We start from the raw sequence: 19,012 nt of genomic DNA on the forward strand, positions 1-19,012 counted from the left end.
TGGAGTAGCTGAGAAGAGTCAGGGGGTCCAAAGGAGCCTGGGGTGGGATGAGGAAGACAAAGAACATCTGAGCGTAACATCTACAGATTATGAACTATGAGCGCCAGCAGCAGAGGCCAGCAGACTGGATTCTACTTCAAGGCCAACAAAGACGGAGGAGGACAGAAGACCCAGTGTCCCACTCCCACCTGATGTCAGGGTGATACACAGGCCCCGCTCTTCCTCACCCTTGGCTATCTCATCACTAAAAGAGAGGAGGGGAGAAGACAGAGGAAGAGCAATCCTGTGTTAAGTAAGAATTACTAAAACATCAAATAAAATGAGTTTTGAATTAGCAAAAGGCAGTTTTTCATGGGCAGTGGAAACAGGGCCCTTGAGCCAGGCAAAGATCAGAGACAGAGAAACAAAGCTACATACAGGCATATCTGAGTCCGTGTCCGGAATTTTCAAGCCCACTAGCTATACACACGGGCATACAGCACGACTAAACAAGTATTTGTGTCTGTCTTTTTTTATATCATAGACCCTGGAGGCAAACAGACTCAGCTTGAATCTTGTCTTTTCCACTTAACAGCTGGATGACTTTGAACAGATTTCTTGATCCAAGATTTTGCTTCAGTAAACTAGGAAAAATTGGGTCTTGCAGGCTTGCTGTGAGGATTAAATGAGACACAAAGGCTACCCTAAGACCTGGCATATGGTAAACCCTAAATAAATGCTATTTACCATGATCATGATAACAATAATAATTGCTATACATGTGCTCTTTTTGACTGTAAGTCTGAACTTTTGCTTGGCAAGATTTAATTACCTGTTGTATACAAAGCATAGCACATTCGGCTACTAATACTATAAATGTTTAGAGGCTACGGGGACATTCGTGCACAGGTCTTTAATGGCACTATTTAAGGTTCATTCCCTTTGACATGTTTATTTAAGTTTATTTAATTTTTACCTTGTTCTCAGGGAGGGATATATGCCTCTAGATTTGGGGAAATCTGAGGCAAAATTCCTTTTGGTCCAAGACGGAAGTCTAAACTTTAGATTTAGAGGGAACATCTATTTCCCAGCCCCCCACCGCTCTCCCCCTTCACTCTGGTGGAAGTATGGTGGTCCAAAGGTTCACGTTTGGTTTTCTCTTTTCCAGGCTCATCAGAGGCAAAGCACCCTTGAGCCTCAGCCCGACACCCACTAAAGAGCACTACCCTGTGCATGGCAGCTGGAGTCTTCTCTAGAAGATTCAGCCTTGTAGTGGTTTTAGTAATGCAACGGCCCTTATATAGCAACCAGGTATTTACTATATTTCAACGTATGTGATGTGGTAGCAGTTATCTTCAGCCCTGTCACTGGGGCTTCCTTCTGATCGGAGAGATTTCATTAGACGAAGCATCCAAGATGCCTCACCACACCTCTGGCCTAAGCATCCTACACTTCTTATTCAACGGTGAACGGGCAATCCTAACTTAACCCAGTAAAACTATCAAGTGCAGCGCCCGCAGAAAACCCTGTCCCCAGTAATAAGGCAGCACATGTAAAGCAAACAGCACGGCCATATGGGGGCCAGCAGCCCTTGCTGTCTTTGGCAGAAGAGGCATCCTAAAGTCCTGGCTTGTTTTCTGGGTGGCCTCAAATAACACATCTAATCTCTTGACTCAGTTAACTTATCTTGAAGAGGGGGATAATGATACTGTGCCAGTTCGCCTCCAAGAGGTATTATCTAAAGCTAAAGACTGCACCGCTGAAGAACCAAGTACTATGCTAATGTTGTGATTATCAGTAACCAGCACTGGTTTTATTCATGTGGTGAATCAGTATGTTTACTGTACCATTATCTACATTAATACAAACAGTGGGTATCAGCATTTTCACCGTGGGCCTCTAGATTTTAATCCAGACCTATCATTCATTCACTTTGGTCTCTGAGCTTTCTCCTAGATCCCGAAACAAACCCTTTTTCACTAGAGAGGAGGCTCTATCCCACCAAGCGTGCAGTTTAGAGGCACAGGCTTGGCCAGATAAAAGCAGGCAAATCCAAGTTGGCCAGATGTCAGCTGAATTATTGGGCCTCCCCTCACCCACACACATTTTAGTTCATCTAATTATACTGTGGAAAAACTGTACGTACATCAACATTTGGCAAGTACTTTATTAGCAGAACTGTGGTTTCTTATAATTATTAATAAGATTAAATGTCCCTGGGCATATGCACACATTATCAGAGTACCCAGAAGTTCCTGTATTCTTCAGAACTCCACTAGACATGCTGGTGACTCATTCACTGTCACACTTAGAAAAACATACGATGTGTACACTTGTGGAATAAACACATACGAAGTTGCAAATTGTCACTTTTAACTCTAAAGGCAACTAACTGACATTTGAAGCAGCAGCGAAGACTGTTTTTTGCCCATTCCTCAAGTTTCCTTGGGGTTCCATGGAATTGCCAGGGGACTTCAAAGCAAGCCCTGGTCTACTGGGACGAGGGCCAGCTTTTGGCTCTGGTCTGGCTGTGGAAAATCCCAGAGTAGATCTAGGAATATCCTGGGTTTGGGACGGGTGTTGAGATCATCACCATCATCATCCTTCTGTGTAGACCCTGCCCTTCAGTGTTGTTCCCTTCTCACTGAGGACTCTTGGGAAGGCCTTCATCGTGTTAATGCTGGCCTCACCGACTTCAGACCCGGGAGGTAAGAAGGCTGAGTGGGGTCCGCGTGTGGCCTCACAGCGCACCCAGCAGTATCATTTCATGGGGCCTATTCGAGCGACAGAGTACAGTCAAGGATAGTCAAAGTGAACCCCAGAATTCCTCTCCTGACTTTGTGTCCTAAAGTACATTGCAAACTCCTTCAAGTGGGGGTCCATGGCTATTCCCTTATGTATTTTGTTGGCTATGCCTTTAGAGATTCTCCTTGCCTGCAGAAACGCGGTTGGTTCTGGGATGATTCAAACCACAATTTGAGTTAGGGCAGGGTGTCATGTTTATTTTTTGGAAATAGAAATGAAGTGAACTGTGTCATTTTTCCATCTTGTGAGTCTGATTAAGAAGGAATATACTTTATATTCTTCTACTTTTCTCAGTAAACTGTTTACGAAGACTGGTTCATTTTTCTAACAACTGCCACCTCCTGTGCCCACTTGTATTTCCACAATTATGTACTGGAATCTTTATTGGGTACTTGCCCTCCCCCACTTTTTTTTTTTTTTTTAACCATTTGATCGTGAAACTAATTGTGATCTCCCAAACGGTAGGCTATTGGTCTTGAATACTGACAGAGTTCAGGACACACTATCCCAAAACAGGACACTGAGGCATCTTGAATTTCAGAAACAGCACATGTAGGAAGGACTCTCTGACCTTCCCCTAAGGCAGGTCATAAAACCCTTCTGCGAGGGATGAACCTCCTCCTTCCCAGAGGAAAGACGCATCCTTATCTCCAAGATGCTGAGAGGAATCCGAATAAACAGGTCTTGCTGTTTCCCCCACTTCACCACACAAAGCTCATACCCTTTTTTGTCCTATCTCATTTTCCCATGACCTTCCTTCCACCCTTTGTCAAACCTAACCTAAAATCACCCAGCTCTAATGTCTTCAGGTCTTCATTTCCTTATAAAGGCTCCCAAGTCACATGAAACTTGTAATAAATAAATGAGTATGATTTTCTCTCCTTCATCACTCTTTTGTTACAGGGACCCCAGCCAAGAACTTAGAAGTGTAGAAGAAAAAGCTATTTTTCCCCCTCCCATCAACAAAGTGGTAAGCAGGTAACAAGTTGTCAACAGTAGCCAAGAACGGGGTAATTTCTAAAGGATGAGAACAGTAGTCACACCGTGTTAAGTATTAACTGTCAAGGAGAAAAAGAGTTTGTAGCAGAGAGAGGGGCAGTACTACTCTCAGAAGTAACCTCTCCCATCTAGAAGTCTCCCAGCCGTTGGTATTATGTGCCACAACTGGCCCCACGGTGTTCATTGTTTCTCCTAGGTACGCAAGACCAATATCTGTGGACGTTTTGGAGCATTATAGCTAGAAAGTTTGTAATAACCATTGAGTAATACATAAAGCTTTCATGAAGCCTTGTATCATTACATTGCTAAACACAATGAGGTTTTCACACGCTTAATAGGTGTAATCTTTCTGTATTCAACTTTTAAAGATGCATATTTTTTTTAACAGGAAAAATTTTTCGAAGTCTGTTACTCTGTGGACTACCACAGATCTCTAAATCAGAGAACTATCTATTAGGAACTGTTCTCCTCTCTATCCCCACATTCAAGGGTAATCTTTTGCTGTTAGCATAGTAAAATAAGGAAGCCATTTGTGGTGTGTATGTCGTTGCTGTTGTTGTTTTAGAGACAGCTGACACACAGTGTTATATTAGTTTCGGGTGTACAGCATAATGATTCCGTATTTGTTGGTACCTGCCTTTTCACTGACTTCCGCTTAAAACCAACGAAGCACTGACGTACTTTGCAAAATCTTTCTCAACAAGAAGATAAACTCATTTCTTTATTCAGCAAACACAACTGACTATATGCATTACTGAATTCTTTCCAGTACCAGTATACTCTTCGAAATAGGCCAGAACAACCCCATCCTGAATATTGTTTGATAAAATACACACCTTCAGCATATCATAAGGAAAAGAGAGCTGGTGTTGGAATCTAGACCTACCTCTACCAACTCCTAGATACCAAGCTCTGGGTAAAATATCTAATTTTTCTCATTCACGGGCTCTCTGTACAAACGAAGGGTGTAGAAATGAGGCAGAATAGCGATGCGATTAAGATCTCAGGCTTTGCAGGAGGACAGGCCCGCATTCCAATCCAATTCTATTCTGCTGCTTGTTAGTTGAGTACCCTTGGGCAAGTTAAACTTCTTGTATCTTACTTTCCTTATCTATGAAAAGAGGAATAACATTACCTTACCTCAAGAAGTTGTTGTTACAAAAATTAAATAAAAAGATATCAACGGTGCTTACTTAGTTCAGTATCTGATTCTTAACAACATTCAGTAGCTCTGGTTTTAAAAAAGAAATCCTGAAAGAACTTTTGGATCACAAGGCATAAATCTCTTCATTTTTTACATGAGAAATGGAGGCCCAGACATTAAGGATCTTGCCCAAGGTCACTGAACCCACATGCATGTGATGCATGGTCCCAAAGCTTTTATGAGTTCTGTGATCTGGTCAGAGCACTATCTCTCTGTGACCTAATCTCCTATTTACTAAATATATGGACTATTAAACTAGGTGATCAAGTTCCTGTCCACGTAAAAACGCCAGTAATTACACTGCTGTTTGCTGAAGCCCTTCTATGTTCAGGGCATGCTGCCAGATAGTGTGGGTGTTATAATGGGCACATGAGAATCTGTCCCTGGTCTCAAAAGGGTTTACAGTTGAGTTGGAGAGACATTTATGAGACAAGTAAACTATTAGCATAGCCACATGACATGGCCAAAGCTGAAGTGTTCTAAGAATTAGCCATGGACCGTGAATGTATGTTACAAGGTCCTACAGACAGTGAGCTCCACTTGACCTGGGTATCAATGGTGGCTTCACAGAGAAAATGGGACTTCTCCTGTATATTAAGATTAAACTGGATTGGAATACACAGAGAGGAGAGGGAAGGACATTATGGTCCTTGCAACAGCCCATGTAAAAGTACAGAGGTAGAAAAGAGCACCGTTAAGTGTGGGGCATTGGATGAAAAGCAATCAATCATTTCTTATATTGACATTAGTCCTCTCAGCATGTTCTATTTTCACAAGTGGCAGTGGGTGTTTTCACGTGTGTGTGTGTGTGTGTGTGTGTGTGTGTGCGTGTGAATATGTTCACACATGAGTCTGAACTCCTGACTTTAAATATTGGCCAGGAAAGCACCAAGTACTTGTGATTCCCCAAAGTTCAACACCCAGGAAAGTAGAGGTTATTTTTGAGCTCGCTGGCTCCTGACTCTCGCTCCAATCTATCAGGTCATTCTGGCTCTTCTACCTCCAGCATATTTCTCAGATTCCTCCCCTTGTCTTTCTTTCCACTGCCAGTTACCCATCCCAATACCAACCTTTATTACCAATCGCTGTACCTGTGTGACAGACACCCCCATTCCTGCCACGCATTCCCCACACAGCAATCTTCTAGCAATGCAGATCTTATCATGGAAGCCCCTCCTGAAAACCTTTCAATGACTGCCAATTTTACTAAGCATATAATCCAAACTGTTTGTTACCGCCTTCAAGGCTCCCTGCAGGATGTGGCTTCCTTACCCCTCAGACCTCGAATCACAGTACCCATCCCCTCCCTCGCCTGCTGTTCTTTGAACCAGCCAAGGTGCTTCTCAACTCAAGGACTCTGTGCTTGCTGTGCCCTCTGCTTGACACATTACTCCCCCAACCTGCTTACCTTTCAAACTTCAGCTTCTATGTTACCTACTCAGGAGAGGCTTTCTTTGATCTAACCGTGTAAACAAATTCCCTCTGCTATTCTCTAAGATTGCACCTATGAATTTTCCTTTCTAGCACTTATCAATTTCTTTAGAATTGTTGATACTTAGTGATATCTGTTCATTGCTTAACTTTTTAAACGTTTATTTTCCCTACCAGAACATAACCTCTATGATCAGGCCTTGTCTGCCTTGTTCATTTTTCAGTCTCCAGAATCTAGAACTGAAAATTTCAGAGATTAGTGAACGGATTTATAAAAGGAAATAAATGGAAAGCCATTATAGCAAATAAGTCCCACAGAAGGCAGCTGCTTTAGTGATGGCATTTACCCTCAATTCTGTAAATAGGAGATCGCAGGTATTTACCAAGCAGTGGCTGTATCTGGGGGTAATTCTAAAAGAAATATTCATTACTGCAAGAGAATGACTGTTACCTCTTATGAGTAGGGGATTCAAAGCTGCTTGGAGAGGCTGATGGGAGACTGGTCACTAACCTCCATCAGTAGCTAAGCTCATTGGCCTTACATCTGGAAAGAAACAAATTTCTGTCTCCGAAACCTAACGAATTACTACATGGCAAGGGAACTGCTCTATAATTTAAAGGACAAATATTATATTCTGTCTAGTGATTGCTATCCTCTTGTCAAGTAACTCTGAGGACAGAAGAAAAGGGCTCTTGTCTGGCTATTTTACATCACTTACCACTTATCTGGTCAACTGGTCAATCAAGGAATTCCTTGATTGATTGATTCCAGTTGATTTCAACTTCCCTTATTTCTCCTCCAGCTTTCCTGTGATAATCAAAGGCCATTAAATACTTGCCCAGAAGTTTTACAATCTTACCTAAGGATCTTGCCCAAGATCACTGAACCAATGTGTTTATAATAAATATTCCCAAAGCTTTTATTAGTGCTATGATCTGGACAAAATACTATATCCTTGTGACCTAATCAATCAAGTTCAAGAACAGTGACAACAGGATATAAGATTTCATTTATAAGGGATTTTTTCAAATGTGCCTGGCATTATGCTAATCCTTTTATAGGCATCATCTCCTCTAATCCTGCCTGCAAACCCATGAAATAATAATTACAACCTCCTTTTCACAGAGGAGGAAACTGAGGCCTAGTGAAGCTAAGAAACTAGCCCAAGTTCACACTTCTGTAAAGTGAACTTGGGTTTCAAACTCAACTTTGAACCTGTTAAGTGCCAAAACAGCATCAATATGGATCAGCTAATAAAGCAAATCAGAACCAAGCACATTTTTTTAACATCAAATGATGTATACACTTAGTTAAACTTTTAAATATTTTATACAGGAATAATTTGAAATGTCCTTTTTTTAAAGGCTTGCACATAGGTATGTTTCTGGTTCTCAACAGTTCGAGTCTATTAGATTCCATTTCTGGTCTTTATAACTTATTTTGCTTTTCTGGCCTCTCAGCATCTATTTTGATGTTTCCTTATTTTATTTGCTTGGTAGCTTTTCCTTTCTTATAAAAAACTAGGCAGCCATGCTTCTCTGGAACCTTGGTGGGTCAGTGCAACCTCTAATTACTTCAGTCTCCTCCCCTGCAAGAAAAGCTGTCAAAATGCAAGAACTCTCGAATGTCTTGCATCATCTCTCTCTCACACACACACACACACACACACACACACACACACACGGGGATTAAGAGGCTAGAACAACTGGCAACAGCTGGCACGACAACTTCTAAAGACCCCGTCTGACTCAGTCTTGAAAGTCAGCCTCAAAATCAGAATTACCCCACCCACGCCAGGACTATCTCACTAACTAGCTGCACTTCAGGACATACTACCTGCTATCGCCTTTCAGCAAAGATGTAATCATTACCGTTAATATTTTGTAAGACCAACAAAGTATCCTTTGTACCTCAGGACAACTGTGTATCCGTTAAGGTACAAGGCCCATAAAGACACAGCTCCCCTGTTCCTTGGTAACGCACACCACATGATGATCAAACACGTTTCCAGTCTTTAGAATACTTATTAGAAAAGGTGACTGGACACAACAGCAAAAATCTGGAGGCTTGTTTTGTATTATTACTGACAGCAGGCAAATCAAAACAGAGTTAATACGACCCCCGTGTTACCTAGCATTCAAAGCTACAACCGTAGCCACATTATAATAATTTTAGGCCCCAAAGCAGTGTGACGATTTGATGCATAGTTTTCGACACATGTTTTATTAATCTATTCTTCCTGTGCTTCATTTAAAATGCTGGAAACTATAAAAAGATCTGCATGTCACTCCCCTGCCAGGAAAGAAAAAAGAAAAAAGAGAAGAGAAGAAAAAAGAAAAGCCTAACAAACACGAAAAAAAAAAAAAAAAAAAGCCAGAGCAACTGGAATCTCAGTTTTGAGGAAACACATGGGATTGAAGCATCCGCCGTAACTCTGTAACCAACTGTCACATGTGACTCCCCCCTCCCCTGCGCGGAATCCTGGATGTCACAGGCCGGGGCGAGGAGGCCGTGCTCGCAGGCAAGTGTGCGACGGCGGGGGCCCTGCGGGGCGGGGGAGCTGACGCCGCTGCCGGCGCGGGCAGGGGCTTCCAGGAAGCCGCGGGCTCGGCTGACGGAGCGGCCGCGGGTCGGGCCGGGGCTGCGCCGCCCGGGCCGGCACGTAGCGCCCAGCGTGACTCAGCGCTGACTCACCGCGCTCGCTGCCAGTGGATTTCCCCGTCCCCGGCTCCCGCTCGCCCGTCCTCGCCGCCGCCGGCTCCGCGAGCCCTTTCCTGCACGCCAGACCCGGCCGGCGCTTTCAGCCGACTTTACAGCCTTTGAATCCCGACCAAAGCGGGGAAGTGACTGGCTTTGTTTTCTCTGACTTTGAGAGCTCAATGGCCCACTAATCGAATTCTTTCATCAAAGGCTTGTTGGAACAAATCCCTACCATCGTCCTTCCACGGTGACTTACAGATGACCTCGGCTCAGTTTGCTTCTGTCGTCCTAGGCCTGCATCTTATTTTTATCCCACATTTTCCTGGGTTATCTTTTCAATATGTTTGGTAACTAGTCTTGGCACAAACCCACAAGTGCAGTGACGCAAATCAGGTTGGAACTTGGCATGATGTGCGGGCTTGAGTGACTTACTGTAAAAACCGGGGAAGGCTTCATAAAGACGTTATTATCTGCCATCTCGGTTGCTGACTAGATGCCCTGCTCATTTTCAGTCTGTCACTACCCTCTGGAAGACTGTTAAAAGGCAGATTCTTCATCAGTCATACTTCTTTCTCCCTCTCCAGGATTCCACACGGAGAGCAATAGGACAGCACGGTTTCTCCAACTGCAGCCCATGGACCACTGCACGGAGAGTGGCTGGGGGACTGTGGGGGACGTGGCCACAGTGCAGGTTCTCAGACCCCGCTCCAAACCTCAGACGCAGAATGTCTCCTGGTAGGGCCTGGAAATCGATCGTCATGAGCAGCCCATCAGAGATGCCTAGGTACACTTAAGTTCGAAAACTACTAGCCAGAGGATGACAGTGTGAGACATCATTCTGTCAAGATGCTAGGGAACATCCTCACGATGGAGAACACCTTGTTCTAAACTTGACTTTGAATTTCTGATACCAGGCAACCCAATTTCTAAAACTGGCTAACTGTATATCGCAAAACATGTCTTGCCTAACTGTATATTAATACAGACATTTTCTTTTTCTTTTTAATTAGACATCCAGCTATAAAATACAACGTAGTACCTATAGAGTAAATTTTATTTCACACCTGCTGTTTCCTAAACCTGACTTTGCATCAGAATTAGCTACAGAGCCTTTTTTTTTTTTTTAAAGATTTTATTTATTTATTTGACAGAGATAGAGACAGCCAGCGAGAGAGGGAACACAAGCAAGGGGAGTGGGAGAGGAAGAAGCAGGCTCATAGCAGAGGAGCCTGATGTGGGGCTCGATCCCATAATGCTGGGATCACTCCCTGAGCCGAAGGCAGACGCTTAACCGCTGTGCCACCCAGGCGCCCCTAGCTACAGAGCCTTTTAACACTAATTCCTGGACCAGACCTCATGCCTAAAGAAACATTACCCCAAAGATGAAACCTAAGAACAGGCAATCTGAAAAGCTATGAAAGTTAGTCTCTGGACCTTTGCAAATGACCACTCTTCCCAAGTACAAGAGAAACTTCATTAACTTCAAGACAGTTGGCTTGTATTGTTCTATTATGGTACCCACTCATCTCTGTCTGCACCATTTCCTTTTGAAACCACAACTGAAAAAATAAAATGCAAAGTGACCACGTAAGATGCCAACTTAGTAAATTATTATATTGATAAATATATGTCTTTAGAAAGCAAATTTGAAATCTTTGAATATTTTTTGTTTGTTTTTTAAAGGGGAGCTATTAGGAGATTGGAAAGTAATCTGGGAGTCTATTTGGAAAATTTCCCAATTCTTCTGCCCTGGGATATTTTGTTTACTCCTTTCTTTTCATCTCACTGGGTAAGTTTCCCCCACTTTATCCCCGTTAGCATTGTGGCAAAAAGCCCAGATCTGAGACATACCTGACAAGAGACCTCTCCTTGCTGACTCTTCTCCAAGTGTGGTCTTTGGACCAGCAGCATGGACATCACCTGGAAACTTGGAAGAAATGCAGACTCTCGGGCGCCACCAGAACTACCATATCAGAATCACCACTTGAGCAAGATCTCCAAGTGATCTGTATGTATAATAAAACATTGGGAGTGGGGCGCCTGGGTGGAGCAGTCGTTAAGCGTCTGCCTTCGGCTCAGGGCGTGATCCCGGCGTTATGGGATCGAGCTCCACATCAGGCTCCTCCGCTATGAGCCTGCTTCTTCCTCTCCCACTCCCCCTGCTTGTGTTCCCTCTCTCGCTGGCTGTCTCTGTCAAATAAATAAATAAAATCTTTAAAAGAAAATAAAAAAAATAAAACATTGGGAGTACTGGTTTGTAGTAATGGTAACAATCTGAGGCTGCCTGAATAAAAAAAGAGGAAACAGGAGGTGGGCGTGAATTAGTTACCTGGGGCTGCCACAGCAGAGTACCCCAAACTGGGTGACTTAAAACAATAGAAATTTATTCTTACACAGTTCCGGAGGCTAGTAGCCCAAATCAGCAGGGACAGGTTCTATCTATGGCACTTCTGGAGAAGACAAAATTCTACCATGAAATTAAAAGTAAGCCCTAAAATAAAGAATAAAATAATTTAGCTAAAACTATAACCATGCTGAGAGGCAAACTGAAAATATCTTAGGATCAGGGCACGAAATGAAGGGAATCCTTAGAACATTAGGAAAAGGTAAGAGTAGGATCAGAGAGGCAGCTCCAAGATAGTAATGTCTTTTTTAAAAAGCTCTTGACTGTTTGTAGTGGGCATCTGTTTCTGTTGGCCCAACATTCATTCTCCCTCTTTCCTCTAATAACAAAACTCTCATCGTCCTAACATTTCAGTGCAGGACATCAACCAGTTTCCCTTCCCCCTTCACTCCCAAGGGTGAAACACATGACTCTTTAATTTCTGTCCTGCACATTAAATCTGGGTGAGTCCCAAAAATGCAGAGAGTGGCTGAAGCAGAGTCATTTCAGCCATCATGCTGGAAGACACTAACCAGATGTGTCAGTCTGTCCACTGAGAATACCAGTAACCCTAGCTGCTGTCCTCCCCAAGTCCCGGTTGTTTAACTTCTTTTGTTCTAAGAGCTACCCGGTGTCTTTCCAAATGTTTTCCATTTGTTTTAAAGTTTAACATTTTTATTGTTAACTTACTTTTTTAGACTATTTATTATTTTATTATAATTTATTGTGAATTATTTTAATGGGGCCAAGAGTTTGCCCCGTTGGGGTCTATTGCTTACAACAAATGAGCCTAACTAACTGTTAGGAAATTATTGATGGGGAGAACACATACTGCCCACAGCCACCCCGCTAAGACAACGTGACAGTAGTCTACATCCATGACAAATATGCCTCTTGAAATACAACAAAGACCTTTTCAGGGTTTTTGTTGTTGTTTTTTTTTTTTCCAATTGATTTTACCGGCTATCATTATTGCCCTGTATTTCAAGCTGAGTCATTCTTCCCTTCTGAACCACCCAAATTGCCAGGGGGCGCAAAAGAGAGAATCACTCTTGTTATGCTGCTAGTAGACACCAATAATCTTTTTTATGTTGCCTCCAATTCCTCATTGTGGTTTTCATGATATTTGCAATATTAAGGAGATTAAAGTACTCCAAAATTTCTAATTAGAGCTATTTTACCAGGGGTCTAATTGGCAAAAAGAGAGTCCCTATTATGCCAGACTAAATGTGTTCTTCTCTTTTCAAGCAAAGATTAGCCTAAAGCCTTCATACTGGCCAACACTAAACTGTGTGTCTTTTGAACTCCACTGATAAAATTTAATTTGATCAAGGTATATCAGCTTCTCAAAATCCATATTCCTTACTCTCCTCAATCTCACTCCACATTAATTTCCTTAATTTTATCTTCTGCCAATGATTGCATGGTGGGTATGGTTTCATTTGGCTGGAGTAGGGGGCATATGAGGACGACTAAACCCAAAAAGTAGCTGTTTTGAAATTAAACTGAATCATTAGTGTCACAGAGAGGACTTGTACTTAAATATCATTCTTCTTTTTTTAAGATTTACTTATTTATTTGAAAGAGAAAGAGAGAGAGAGAGAGAGCAGGCCAGCCCAAGCAGACTCCTGGCTGAGCGCATGGAGCCAGAAGGGGGGCTCCATCCCATGACCCTGAGATCATGACCTGAGCACAAATCAAGAGTCAAACACTTAACCAACTGAGATACCCAGGCGCCCCTTAATGTAATTCCTTCATGGTTTTTTTTTTTTTTAAAGATTTTATTTATTTATTTAACAGAGATAGAGACAGCCAGCGAGAGAGGGAACACAGCAGGGAGAGTGGGAGAGGAAGAAGCAGGCTCACAGTGGAGGAGCCTGATGTGGGGCTCGATCCCATAATGCCGGGATCACGCCGAGCCGAAGGCAGACGCTTAACCGCTGTGCCACCCAGGCGCCCCTCGTGTTTTTTTAGAGAGCTTGCCCACAAGAGCACGGGGAGGGGGTTGTGGGAAAGGGCAGAGAGAGAGGCAGATAAAGTCTAAAGCCCACTCCGTGATGTGCGTGAGCCTTACTCAGGGCTCAGTCTCACGACCCTGAGGTCAGAACCTGAGCCAAAACCAAGAGTCCGGATGCTCAACTGACTGCACCACCCAGGTGCCCCTCTTCAATGGTTTTTGATCAAGATAAAGAAGTGACATTTATCAACTGCATATTATATGCCTGGAACTACATTATCCACTGATTTCCTGCTTATGATAGGTGAAGATTTAGCTCTCTTAAATCCACCTAAAACATTTAAGCCTCAGATTTTTTTTTTAAATCAGTGACAGACAATATGAATATCTACTTTGTTAAAAGAGGATATGTGATCCCTGCCATTGTCCTCACTTTCTTTCTCTCTGTATCTGTTAAATTCTGTCATCTGAATGTTTCCCTTTCTACCTTACTGGGACTGATAACATTTATTTATATATATATATATATATATATATATATATACACACACACACACACACACACACAAATATATATATTTGTCTAAAGGTTTAACACTGAAATAAAAAATAAAAAAAACAACATTGGCATTACTAAGACTATATGAATATTCATGGCACAGAATGTAATACAGTTATGATTACATGTCTTTTTCTATACCCTTACTGTTTTTTATAAAGCTTTTAATTGTCTTTTTTTTTTTTTCATTATCTCCCATAATTTCTTACAAATTTTTCAAACATACTACCTGGTCAATGGAAATTTCTTTTTCTAGGAGTTCTCCAGTCCCTGGTACCCCTCCAGCCTCTGAACTGATCGCACTCTAACAGATATCACCGACACTGCTTGCTCTCCAATACTAGGTGAGACTGTTTTCTAAATCTTTGTTCCTAACATACTCCCTCCACTTTCCAGTATCTTTTAAAGAGAGTACCTGGGAAATAAACGCACTAATTCTTATATTCCTGAAAATGTTTTTATTCCGCTTTTACATGTAATTGGTATTTAAGCTGGGTATAGAATTCTTGGTTGAAAATCACTTTCTTTCGAAAGCTTTGACAGCATTCCTCCATTGTCTTCTACCAGTATCGAAGATGAAAAATCAGATAAAAGCCTGAATCCCAATCCTTTATTTCCTTTTCACTCACACTGAATTTCTTCTATTCTAAGCTTTCTGTACTTTCACAGTGTTGTTCCTAGTTATAGGCATGTTTTCATTTATTCTACTTATCACTTAGTAGAAATTTTCCGTCTGAGAACTCAAAGCTTCCTTTAGCTCTCTAAATACTTCCTTTCTCCATTTTCTCTGATCTCTCCTTCTGAAAATGCTATTAATTAGGTCTCGGATTTCTATGACAACTATTTCTCTTATAGCTCTTCTTCTATCTTGTTTTCTTGATTCTTTGCACTATATTTTGAGTTATTTCCTTAATTTTATCTTCTTATCCTCCTATTTATATTTTCATATTGGGAAGTATGTCTTTAGTTTCCCAGGATTCTTAGTGTCTGATTATTCTTATTATAACATCTTATCTGCTTGAATTTCTCTGATTAGGACTTCGTTTGTTTAAGAATTCTTTGTTCCCTGAATTATTTGTACTTCCTTATGTCATGCTTATATGTATTTCCTGATACATTTATTTTATTTTGCAGGTTTTCTTCAAATGTCTAGGGATCTTGGTTGTGTTTTTATATTTAGAAAGTGGCATCCGGGCGCCTGGGTGGCTCAGTCGTTAAGCGTCTGCCTTCGGCTCAGGGCGTGATCCCGGCGTTCTGGGATCGAGCCCCACATCGGGCTCCTCCGCTGGGAGCCTGCTTCTTCCTCTCCCACTCCCCCTGCCTGTGTTCCCTCTCTCACTGGCTGTCTCTCTCTCTCTGTCAAATAAATAAATAAAATCTTGAAAGAAAGAAAGAAAGAAAGAAAGAAAGAAAGAAAGAAAGAAAGAAAGAAAGAAAGAAAGAAAGAAAGAAAGAAAGAAAAAGAAAGAAAGAAAGAAAGGCATCAGAAAGGCATCAGTTAGGATACATAAGCTTCTGATCCTTAAATTCCAGAATATTTCTATTTCAGGGCATCAGCAAAACCACTGTGGTACTACGCCGCCATAGTTTCCCCCAGGCAGTGTTTTCAGTGCCTCTGGATGAACATCTTGTTTGTGGTTTTGTTTTGGATTGGGGCAGAAGCCTAATTATCAGCTGTCTTGAAGTAGGGGGCCAGAAAGAGGGAAAGGGGAAACATGGTCCACTGTGGCCCAGTATTCTCTGGAGGACCTTTAATTTACCAGATGTCTTAGTTCCACTTCTCACATTCCCCTTTCTTAATCTCTAAGTTTTTTGAGAACAGATGTTATCTAGGTACTGCGATTAGGCAGCTTTCTGCATTTTCCTAGGAAGTTGTCAAAAAACACAGATCCCTGGGGTGTGTGGGTGGCTCAGTCATTAAGCGTCTGCCTTCAGCTCAGGTCATGATCCCAGAGTCATAGGATCGAGTCCTGCATCAGGCTCCCGCTTAGTGGGGAGTCTGCTTCTCCCTCTGACCCTCACTCTGCTTGTGCTCTCTCTCTCTCTCTCAAATAAATAAAATCTTTAAAAAAGAAATTATTTTTTTAAAAAAAGTACAGATCCCTAGATTCTACTTGGGGATCCTGATTCAGCACCTCCAGAATGGGCCTAGAGAGCTATCTTTCTTTTTCTAATACCTTCCCTTGCTTATGTACACAACCAGTTTGGAGTGCCGAGTTACTTGGGGAAGAGGTAACTTTACAAGACAAAGCAAAGGTAGGAGCCTCATGACCTGGCAAATGCCTGGGTATGGGGAGAAGGAAGAGGACAGAATCAACGACAACTACCAGGTTTCAACCCTGAGTGACTCCAACAGTGTTAGTGAAATTAGCATAAATAGGGAAGTGATAAGGAGTACTTCCTTCCTGATTTCTTCTTCCAGATACTGTACTAAATGCCACCCCCATGAATATTAGGAAAGAGCTCCTTATGTACAAAAATTACTAATAACGATGTTAGATTATAATAAAATAACGAATAAACAGATGTGTAAATATATTCCCAGCCTGGAGAACTAGTATTTATATGCACAAGCTAAACAATCTATCCACTTCGGACCACTTATGAAGGTATTAAAAAATATGCACAGAGCATTCCAAAACTGAATGTGAGGGGGCGCCTGGGTGGCTCAGTCGTTAAGCGTCTGCCTTCGGCTCAGGACGTGATCCCGGGGTCCTTGGATCGAGCTCCACATCAGGCTCCCTGCTCTGCTGCGAGCCTGCTTCTTCCTCTCCCACTCCCCCTGCTTGTGTTCCCTCTCTCGCTGGCTGTCTCTCTGTCTCTTCAAATAAATAAATAAATAAATAAATAAAATCTTAAAAATAAAAAAAAACAACAACTGAATGTGAGTTATGTACTAGAAGAGAATTCCTGGTTTTCCTTCAACCAAGTATCTTAATTTCTCAAACATAAAAGAGCAAAATTCAAATATACCTCTTATGCTTACTATATCTGAACACAAAGTGCAAAAAAACACCTCACAACAGTATCTAGAAGTCTTCATGAGGCTTATATTCTTACTAAAATATTGCTGTTCACAGTTCAATTTCTATTAATAGTACAGCCTGATGACTCATTTTGTACATTTAGAGTCTAATGAGGATTTTTACATCTGCAACACCTGTGATGACTGACACCTTCTTCACATTAAAACACCTATTTTGGGGGGAAAATAGTTCTATGAAATTTTTTTTAATTAAGGTATAATTTATATGCAGTAATTTTTAGTCTTTTTAGTGCAAAGTTCTATAGATTTTGACAAACACAGTCATATAACCACAATCAAATAAAAGTAATTTCATCACTCCTCAAATTCCCCCCATACTCATTTGAAGTCAGATTCTAATCTCCCCCAAACCTCTGGAAACGACTGATCTCTTTCCTCTCTATTTATTTTTCCCTCTCCAGATTGCCATATAAATGTTATCAAGGAGTACAGTGCCTTTTGAATTTGGCTTCTTTCATTTAGCATAATGCATGTAAGATTCACCCATTTTCTTGCCATCTATCATGAGTTTGTTCCTTTTCATTGTTCATAATATTCTACTGTATGGATGTACCACAGGTAATTTATCCAAATATTGATATTTAACCATTTACCAATAATTTGGTTGAAGAAGATGGTTTTGTGACTATTAAATTATGCTATTTATCAAAAAGGGAAAAATTAGATAAATTCCCTTTTGCCTTCAATTCTTGAGTATTTGACTATATATTAGGTATAGCTATTTCAAAAACTGTATTTTTTTATATAACTGAAAAAAGTAGATATCGATTCTATCTTTAATTGTGGGTATACATTTGAAGCAGGTGTTATAATTTGAAGGGTTTTGTTCACCTAGAATGGGAATAACAACATACACTATTATTATTGCTGATAGCACCAGATAATGTTTTGCTTAAACTTCTGAAGGTAAATACCATATGAAGGCGCTATCCACCCACATCTCTAAAGTGGCTCACTTCCCACTGCAACTCTGTTAATCTTTTAGCCCACGGAGGCAACAGGTGGGTTAGCAAATAGCTAATAGAAGGACAACTGCTGTCCTTCAGGATCAGTGCCAATGGAAAAAAGTGACCTGAAATACACATCTCAGGCCTGACATGATGAAAATCTAATGCCACAGCTGTTGTCTCTCACAACTGTCACTCATCATGGATTTTTTTTTTTAATGTTTTTTAACTGAAGTATAATTGACATACACCATTATATTAATTTCAGGGGTACAGCATAATGATTCAATATTTGTATATATTGTAAAATGATCACTGCAATGTCTAGTTATCATATGTCACCATAGTTAACTTGTTTATTTTTCTTTTTATTTTTTTAAGATTTTATTTATTTATTTGACAGAGATAGAGACAGCCAGCGAGAGAGGGAACACAGCAGGGGGAGTGGGAGAGGAAGAAGCAGGCTCATAGCAGAGGAGCCTGATGTGGGGCTCGATCCCATAACGCCGGGATCACGCCCTGAGCGGAAGGCAGACGCTTAACCGCTGTGCCACCCAGGCGCCCCATATTTTTATGAGAACTTTCTAGATCTATTCAGTAACTTTCAAATACGCAATACCTTAGTGACTACAGTCACGATGCTGTACATTACATCCCATGACTTATTAACCGGAAGTTGGTACCTCATGATTCCCTTACCCATTTCACTCATACCCTTCCCAGTCTGTTCTCTGTATCTATGAAGTTTGTTTTGGTTTTATGCTTTTTTATGTTCACATATAAGTGAAATCATATGGTACTGGTCTTTCTCTGATTTATTTCACTTGGCATGATACAGTCAAGGTCCATCCCTATTGTCACAAATGGCAAAACATCATTCTTTTTTTATGACTGGGTAGTATTCCACTATACGTATGTATACTACATCCTCTTTACCCATTCATCCATTGACAGACAGTTGGGTTGTTTCTACATATTGGCTATTGCAAATAATGCTACAG

General features: G+C 41.4%; 1 long non-coding RNA gene across 3 annotated transcripts; it reads left to right on the forward strand.

Annotated features, from left to right (window-relative positions):
• Window positions 1-8,543: 8,543 nt before the first annotated feature.
• Window positions 8,544-15,498, forward strand: LOC148110046 (uncharacterized). 3 transcript variants are annotated; one of them, XR_015724400.1, is made up of 6 exons: window positions 8,544-8,940; window positions 9,704-9,903; window positions 10,803-10,908; window positions 11,008-11,127; window positions 14,275-14,362; window positions 15,153-15,498. It is a non-coding gene; the product is annotated as an uncharacterized LOC148110046 (long non-coding RNA). The 3 variants fall into 3 exon arrangements; XR_015724399.1 differs by lacking the exons at window positions 14,275-14,362; window positions 15,153-15,498 and having other exon boundaries at window positions 8,551-8,940; window positions 11,008-11,316; XR_015724398.1 differs by lacking the exons at window positions 14,275-14,362; window positions 15,153-15,498 and having other exon boundaries at window positions 8,551-8,940; window positions 10,803-11,316.
• Window positions 15,499-19,012: the final 3,514 nt, after the last annotated feature.

Source organism: Ursus americanus, chromosome 5, assembly GCF_024610735.1.
Source record: "Ursus americanus isolate L20-20 chromosome 5, mUrsAme1.1.p, whole genome shotgun sequence".
Lineage (NCBI taxonomy): Eukaryota > Metazoa > Chordata > Mammalia > Carnivora > Ursidae > Ursus > Ursus americanus.